This window comes from Triticum aestivum, chromosome 4B, assembly GCF_018294505.1.
Source record: "Triticum aestivum cultivar Chinese Spring chromosome 4B, IWGSC CS RefSeq v2.1, whole genome shotgun sequence".
NCBI lineage: Eukaryota > Viridiplantae > Streptophyta > Magnoliopsida > Poales > Poaceae > Triticum > Triticum aestivum.
This window is the reverse complement of record NC_057804.1, coordinates 31,027,849-31,036,446: the sequence shown is the minus strand read 5'-3', so window position 1 is coordinate 31,036,446 and position 8,598 is coordinate 31,027,849. Positions and strand designations below refer to the sequence as shown.

At 40.9% G+C, this 8,598-nt stretch overlaps 1 long non-coding RNA gene across 1 annotated transcript; it reads left to right on the top strand.

Annotated features, from left to right (window-relative positions):
* The first annotated feature begins 990 nt into the window (after window positions 1-990).
* LOC123094325 (uncharacterized) lies at window positions 991-3,748 on the top strand. The gene is made up of 3 exons (XR_006445799.1): window positions 991-1,478; window positions 1,561-1,649; window positions 1,980-3,748. It is a non-coding gene; the product is annotated as an uncharacterized lncRNA (long non-coding RNA).
* The last annotated feature ends 4,850 nt before the right edge of the window (window positions 3,749-8,598 follow it).

The window sequence follows — 8,598 nt, the reverse complement described above, 5'->3', positions numbered from 1 at the left end:
GAGGACGATCTGCATATATTATTTTATACATTTTTTATGAGCATGATTCCAGCTTAATTTCTTTCATTGGCCATAGTCAATCCTGCTTCATTCACTAGAATGTAACATTCAATCATTTAATTTCAAAAATATAACTTATTTTTAATATTTGAAGACCAGATCATTGTGTGTGCCAGGCTTTTATCTCGTTGGTGATAAATGAAAAGAGAGTTGCATGTGCTCATATTGTTGCAACCACGGGTTATGCTACGCTTATCGTATAATACCGATAGACGATGGAGTTGCATGCGCTCATATTATTGCACTTAAGGCTTGATGGAAGAAACAGAAGGACTTGATTTACGGGGCTTGTAAATTGGTTGCATTAACTTAAAAATGCCTAATGTATGTAAAGAGTACTATATCCTCCGGTCGCGGTTGAGAGTACTGATCAAAGTGCCCTATCCACATGGAAGGTTCCTATGCATATCTTGTAGAACATTTTTTTGCTGAAAACAACAGGTGAGTGTCAATCTGTCGCAGCTTCTAAATTTTACATCCTTGAAATTTTTGTATGGTTAAAGGATACACTTTTACAGTCTTTTGCACTTCTGCATGTGAAAACTTGGATCACTTATGATGTTTGTTGTGCTATACTTTTGACAAAATATGTAATGTAGCGCATGTTAAACTATCTACCACTGCAGGTTTGGCCAGTCGAGGTTGGATAGCAGAGGATCTGTATATTTATGCTGACGATAGTTGTTGATGATTTTTAGGGTGTCATATAAACTTGCTATACCCCATTGCAACGCACGGGCATTTGTGCTAGTTTAATTTTCTTTCCCTAATAATAAAGCATGGATTGGGTCTCCGGGTTCACCGTCGCGCTGTTTTGCGAAAACCTCCCTTTGATTTTAATAATTGATCCCGCAGTCCACCCGTAGAAAAAACGTTTCGGATTTCTGCGCCACGCGCGGACACGCTTGACAAAAAAAAACCACCCCCGAGTCAATCGACCACGCCTCGCATCCCCATCTGGATCCGCCGCCTCCCCACCGCCGGCCCGCATCGTCCGTCGCGCCCTCCTCCCCGTGTCGTCCGAGTCCTCCACGTGCAGCTTGCCGACGCCGAGGCCCAGGCCGTCTCGAGCACGTGCCACAGACTGCGACGGGCTGCGCCACGGGCAACAGGTGGTAGGACGAGGAGAGGGTGGTGGAGACAGCGGAGGAGCTGGTAGGAGGAGGAGGAGAGGAAGGTGGAGGCGGCAGAGGAGCCAGTAGGAGTAGGAGAGGAGGGGACGAGGATGACGGGGACAGATCAGACTACACGCTGGAGGACGAGGGCATCACACCGCCTACCGATTCCTTCTTCCTCGCGTCCCGATTACATGGCCGTCGCTGCGGTTGCCCAACATCGACCACCTTGCCCCGATTAGCTCTTGGATACGCGGACGACCGGATGTGCTCCAGCGCGGCCGCCTATGGGCTGCTCCCACGGTTCGTGCTTTCCTCATGGTCATGGAGCTATCTCTTATTAAATCTGATTGTATCCCTGTTTGTGGTGATTGGGTTGGTGTAGATGAATCGGCAACTAAGCTCGGGGACGTGATATGGTGCTCGGTGTAGGTGGCCATGGTGGACCTGAAGCTGGCTTAGACAAGCGATGGGGTCAGTGTTGTGCTCCTCCCGTTCTCATTAACTAAATAGTGCAGACTGTGGCTGCATGACTGGTGTATATATCCACTTGGATGACCAAAATAAAACTGATAGCAAGAACCAGATATAGTGCTAAGTTATAGTTCGTCAACAGATCCATATTAGTTCACAGATTCTCACAACAAATCTGTACATTCAGAATGATCACCAAAATCCAGCAGTACAATTAACTAGATTGGAAGAATTTATTTGATCAATATGTGCACATGAAACAATAAATTAACCCGTGTGAACTATATTTGAGTTAAGAAAAAACAGTTCGATATTCTTTTTGTGCTGCAGATCGAGCGGCGGCGCTCCCGATCCGATCGGGAGCAGGACGACGGCGGCGAGCACATGGCGGACGAGAGGAGCAGGAGGGGAGGCGCGGAGGCGGGGCCATATGCGTCGGACGCGCGCGTTCGCCCGCAGTCAGCGCGGACACAGCGGCCGTCCATGGCGGCTCGGGTCGATGTAGGAGGACGAGGGGAGGAGCTCGCGAGGCCCGGCACCGGTAATGGAGCGGAGGCGGCTGGATCTAGCGATTCTGGAGGGGCTGGCGACGAGCGGCTCCATGGGCGGCGACCTGCGGGGTTCAAGCAGCGGCTGCCATGAAGGTTTGTCAGATATACTTCCATTTTATGCATGGGTTGATCCCTCCCCAGGATACTGTCATGGTTTGCATTTCAATGGAGCATTGCATCATTTTGCTTTAATTATTTAAACTGCCTAAATGGTACAGGTTGAGTGTAGGTATGAGCGATCTGGTTTCCCCTTTTGTTGTTCTATACGAGAATGATCCAGATGCCTTTTGGTGTTTTGAGATGCTACTGAGAAGGATGGTAATTTGTATCTATGTCAAACCATACTGGCATATGTTAGGTTGGTATTTTTGCATGACTTAATGCATGATATAAGTTCTGTTGCATCTCAGCGTGAAAATTTCCACCTCGAGGGATCGACAGGAGTTATGAAGCGGTTGGAAGCATTGTGGAAGATCATGGAATTGACAGATACGGAACTAATAAACTGGTAAGGATCAAACAGGCAAATGGAGTCCTAATTTTCTATTGGAAATTCACATGACATGGTTCTATGTTTGAGGCTTCAACAGACTGCGTATGCCTCAAGATTTGAGGTGTGAGTGTGCGACTTGATTTTCTGTGTTGTTACAGTTAATTGGTAATGGATAAATCAAATTTTGTTATGTAGATTGGTAAAACTAATTAAGTTAATTTTTTTCTTATTTATGGGTTATAATTTCTTACTCCAAAAGCAGATTTGTGTATGTTAAATAGATTTTCATAGGGATATAAGACTAGAAGTGTGGATGTTTGTCAATTTTCAGAGGAAAATAAGCAACAGAATAGACATAAAAACATGGCTGCTTTGGGAAATTTTGGATGTTATCCATGCTCATGCATGATGGTAGTTGTTGCGAAGATCATCTTATCTATCCATCATGAATCATCCCAGCACAACAAATTGTCTATTTAGTTCATCACAAACACCAGTATCACGGGGATAATGGAGGTAAATCAAAGGTCAATGCTGAACCCTTGGTATCTCCTCCATGTCATGTTAGGACAAGAAAACAACCCAAGGGGCATCAAACCATTTACGCTCAGCTAGCTTCAGTTTTTTTGTTTTTGCATAATTAAGATGACAAGTTTGCAGACATATGATACTAGCTAGCTAATTTTAATCCCATTACAATGTTATAGATAGCTTCCTGAGCATACATGCGTCATTGCTCCATGTTTTTACACCAGCAAGTGACACATTTTGAACTAACCTGGCCCTTTCGCCGGGCTGACAAAGTTGAGTTTTTTTTCCAATTTTGCTGAGGAGTCCGCATACATATGCTGTGTGCGCGCGCCCTCTGCTCAGACACCGTCAAGACTTTTGACCTCAGTCAACAATCTGCCGAAGATAACGTGGCAGCCACCAACTTGTGGTTGCTCAGCGTGCGCTCCTTCCGGTTAATACAGCGACCATGACAAGATGACGGTTGTGGTCTTGGCATTTAGGATGGAGGCCTTCAACTGCATTTTCTCATGGACGAACTGACCAACGCAACATTCCATTCTTCAATTTCTTTGTCGTAGAAGTTGAAAGTATATGGTCTGATTTTATATTATATATAGAGTGTGTATGAGAAATGATTCAGAGTATGTTGGTCATTTGTGTTCTCAAGCTTTTTGTTATATGATTTCTATGGGAGAGAATGATACACAAGCCAGTAATAATACAACTAAAGTTTGTGAACATATCATTACAAAATGGTTGGCTAGATAATGTACACATTTTACTATATATGATCATTTTCTTTGTAGCTATACACTTATTTAAAATACTGTACAATTTTATCTATAGATCATTTTGTTAGGAATGATAGTAAAACGAGGAATGTTTTTCTACTTGTTGATCTTCTATCCCCTATCCACCTCGTTTCACTCATATTCCCACTTCCAAATAACGGACGTGGATCTGTGGGGTCTTGAACATGTTTTGATGTTTATTGAGGGCATTTGGATTTTTTTTTCTTCCGTTGCAACGCACGGACATGTGTGCTAGTCTCTCCCTAATAATAAAGCACGAATTGGGTCTCCGGGTTCACCGTCACGGCGTTTTTGCATAAAGGTCCCTTATGTTTAGAAAAATCAACCCGGAACACATCTTTACAAAATGGTTGGCTAGATAATGTACACATTCTACTATATATGATCATTTTCTTTGTAGCTATACACTTATTTAAAATACTGTACAATTTTATCTATAGATCATTTTGTTAGGAATGATAGTAAAACGAGGAATGTTTTTCTACTTGTTGATCTTCTATCCCCTATCCACCTCATTTCACTCATGTTCCCACTTCCAAAGAACGGACGTGGATCTGTGGGGTCTTGAACATGTTTTAATGTTTATTGAGGGCATTTGGATTTTTTTTCTCCCGTTGCAACGCACGGACATGTGTGATAGTCTCTCCCTAATAATAAAGCACGGATTGGGTCTCCGGATTCACCATCGCGGCGTTTTTGCATAAAGGTCCCTTACGTTTAGAAAAATCAACCCGGAACACATCTTTACAAAATGGTTGGCTAGATAATATACACATTCTACTATATATGATCATTTTCTTTGTAGCTATATACTTATTTAAAATACTGTACAATTTTATCTATAGATCATTTTGTTAGGAATGATAGTAAAACGAGGAATGTTTTTCTACTTGTTGATCTTCTATCCCCTATCCACCCCGTTTCACTCATGTTCCCACTTCCAAAGAACGGACGTGGATCTGTGGGGTCTTGAACATGTTTTGATGTTTATTGAGGGCATTTGGATTTTTTTCTCCCGTTGCAACGCACGGACATGTGTGCTAGTCTCTCTCTAATAATAAAGCACGGATTAGGTCTCCGGGTTCACCGTCGCGGCGTTTTTGCATAAAGGTCCCTTATGTTTAGAAAAATCAACCCGGAACACATCTTTACAAAATGGTTGGCTAGATAATATACACATTCTACTATATATGATCATTTTCTTTGTAGCTATACACTTATTTAAAATACTGTACAATTTTATCTATAGATCATTTTGTTAGGAATGATAGTAAAATGAGGAATGTTTTTCTACTTGTTGATCTTCTATCCCCTATCCACCCCGTTTCACTCATATTCCCACTTCCAAAGAACGGACGTGGATCTGTGGGGTCTTAAACATGTTTTGATGTTTATTGAGGGCATTTAGATTTTTTTTCTTCCGTTGCAACGCACGGACATGTGTGCTAGTCTCTCCCTAATAATAAAGCACCGATTGGGTCTCCGGGTTCACCATCGCGGCGTTTTTGCATAAAGGTCCCTTATGTTTAGAAAAATCAACCCGGAAACATCTTTACAAAATGGTTGGCTAGATAATGTACACATTCTACTATATATGATCATTTTCTTTGTAGCTATACACTTATTTAAAATACTGTACAATTTTATCTATAGATCATTTTGTTAGGAATGATAGTAAAACGAGGAATGTTTTTCTACTTCTTGATCTTCTATCCCCTATCCACCCCGTTTCACTCATGTTCCCACTTCCAAAGAACAGACGTGGATCTGTGGGGTCTTGAACATGTTTTGATGTTTATTGAGGGCATTTGGATTTTTTTTCTCCCGTTGCAACGCATGGACATGTGTGTTAGTCTCTCCCTAATAATAAAGCACGGATTGGGTCTCCGGGTTCACCGTCGCGGCGTTTTTGCATAAAGGTCCCTTACGTTTAGAAAAATCAACCCGGAACACATCTTTACAAAATGGTTGGCTAGATAATATACACATTCTACTATATATGATCATTTGTTTGTAGCTATACACTTATTTAAAATACTGTATAATTTTATCTATAGATCATTTTGTTAGGAATGATAGTAAACGAGGAATGTTTTTCTACTTGTTGATCTTCTATCCCCTATCCACCCCGTTTCACTCATGTTCCCACTTCCAAAGAACGGACGTGGATCTGTGGGTCTTGAACATGTTTTGATGTTTATTGAGGGCATTTAGATTTATTTTTCTTCCGTTGCAAAGCACGGACATGTGTGCTAGTCTCTCCCTAATAATAAAGCACGGATTGGGTCTCCGGGTTCACCGGCGCGGCGTTTTTGCATAAAGGTCCCTTATGTTTAGAAAAATCAACCCGGAAACATCTTTACAAAATGGTTGGCTAAATAATGTACACATTCTACTATATATGATCATTTTCTTTGTAGCTATACACTTATTTAAAATACTGTACAATTTTATCTATAGATCATTTTGTTAGGAATGATAGTAAAACGACGAATGTTTTTCTACTTGTTGATCTTCTATCCCCTATCCACCCCGTTTCACTCATGTTCCCACTTCCAAAGAACGGACGTGGATCTGTGGGGTCTTGAACATGTTTTGATGTTTATTGAGGGCATTTAGATTTTTTTTTCTTTCGTTGCAACGCACGGACATGTGTGCTAGTCTCTCCCTAATAATAAAGCACAGATTGGGTCTCCGAGTTCACCGTCGCGGCGTTTTTGCATAAAGGTCCCTTATGTTTAGAAAAATCAACCCGGAAACATCTTTACAAAATGGTTGGCTAGATAATGTACACATTCTACTATATATGATCATTTTCTTTGTAGCTATACACTTATTTAAAATACTGTACAATTTTATCTATAGATCATTTTCTTAGGAATGATAGTAAAACGAGGAATGTTTTTCTACTTGTTGATCTTCTATCCCCTATCCACCCCGTTTCACTCATGTTCCCACTTCCAAAGAACGGACGTGGATCTGTGCGGTCTTGAACATGTTTTGATGTTTATTGAGGGCATTTGGATTTTTTTTCTCCCGTTGCAACGCGCGTACATGTGTGCTAGTCTCTCCCTAATAATAAAGCACGGATTGGGTCTCCGGGTTCACCGTCGCGGCGTTTTTGCATAAAGGTCCCTTACGTTTAGAAAATTGAACCCGGAACACATCTTTACAAAATGGTTGGCTAGATAATGTACACATTCTACTATATATGATCATTTTCTTTGTAGCTATACACTTATTTAAAATACTATACAATTTTATCTATAGATCATTTTGTTAGGAATGATAGTAAAACGACGAATGTTTTTCTACTTGTTGATCTTCTATCCCCTATCCACCCCGTTTCACTCATGTTCCCACTTCCAAAGAACGGACGTGGATCTGTGGGTCTTGAACATGTTTTGATGTTTATTGAGGGCATTTAGATTTTTTTTTCTTCCGTTGCAACGCACGGACATGTGTGCTAGTCTCTCCCTAATAATAAAGCACGGATTGGGTCTCCGGGTTCACCGGCGCGGCGTTTTTGCATAAAGGTCCCTTATGTTTAGAAAAATCAACCCGGAAACATCTTTACAAAATGGTTGGCTAAATAATGTACACATTCTACTATATATGATCATTTTCTTTGTAGCTATACACTTATTTAAAATACTGTACAATTTTATCTATAGATCATTTTGTTAGGAATGATAGTAAAACGAGGAATGTTTTTCTACTTGTTGATCTTCTATCCCCTATCCACCCCGTTTCACTCATGTTCCCACTTCCAAAGAACGGACGTGGATCTGTGGGGTCTTGAACATGTTTTGATGTTTACTGAGGGCATTTGGATTTTTTTTCTCCCGTTGCAACGCGCGGACATGTGTGCTAGTCTCTCCCTAATAATAAAGCACGGATTGGGTCTCCGGGTTCACCGTCGCGGCGTTTTTGCATAAAGGTCCCTTATGTTTAGAAAAATCAACCCGGAACACATCTTTATAAAATGGTTGGCTAGATAATGTACACATTCTACTATATATGATCATTTTCTTTGTAGCTATACACTTATTTAAAAAACTGTACAATTTTATCTATAGATCATTTTGTTAGGAATGATAGTAAAACGAGGAATGATTTTCTACTTGTTGATCTTTTATCCCCTATCCACCCCGTTTCACTCATGTTCCCACTTCCAAAGAACGGACGTGGATCTGTGGGGTCTTGAACATGTTTTGATGTTTATTGAGGGCATTTGGATTTATTTTTCTCCCGTTGCAACGCACGGACATGTCTGCTAGTCTCTCCCTAATAATAAAGCACGGATTGGGTCTTCGGGTTCACCGTCGCGGCGTTTTTGCATAAAGGTCCCTTATGTTTAGAAAAATCAACCCGGAACACATCTTTACAAAATGGTTGGCTAGATAATGTACACATTCTACTATATATGATCATTTTCTTTGTAGCTATACACTTATTTAAAATACTGTACAATTTTATCTATAGATCATTTTCTTAGGAATGATAGTAAAACGAGGAATGTTTTTCTACTTGTTGATCTTCTATCCCCTATCCACCCCGTTTCACTCATGTTCCCACTT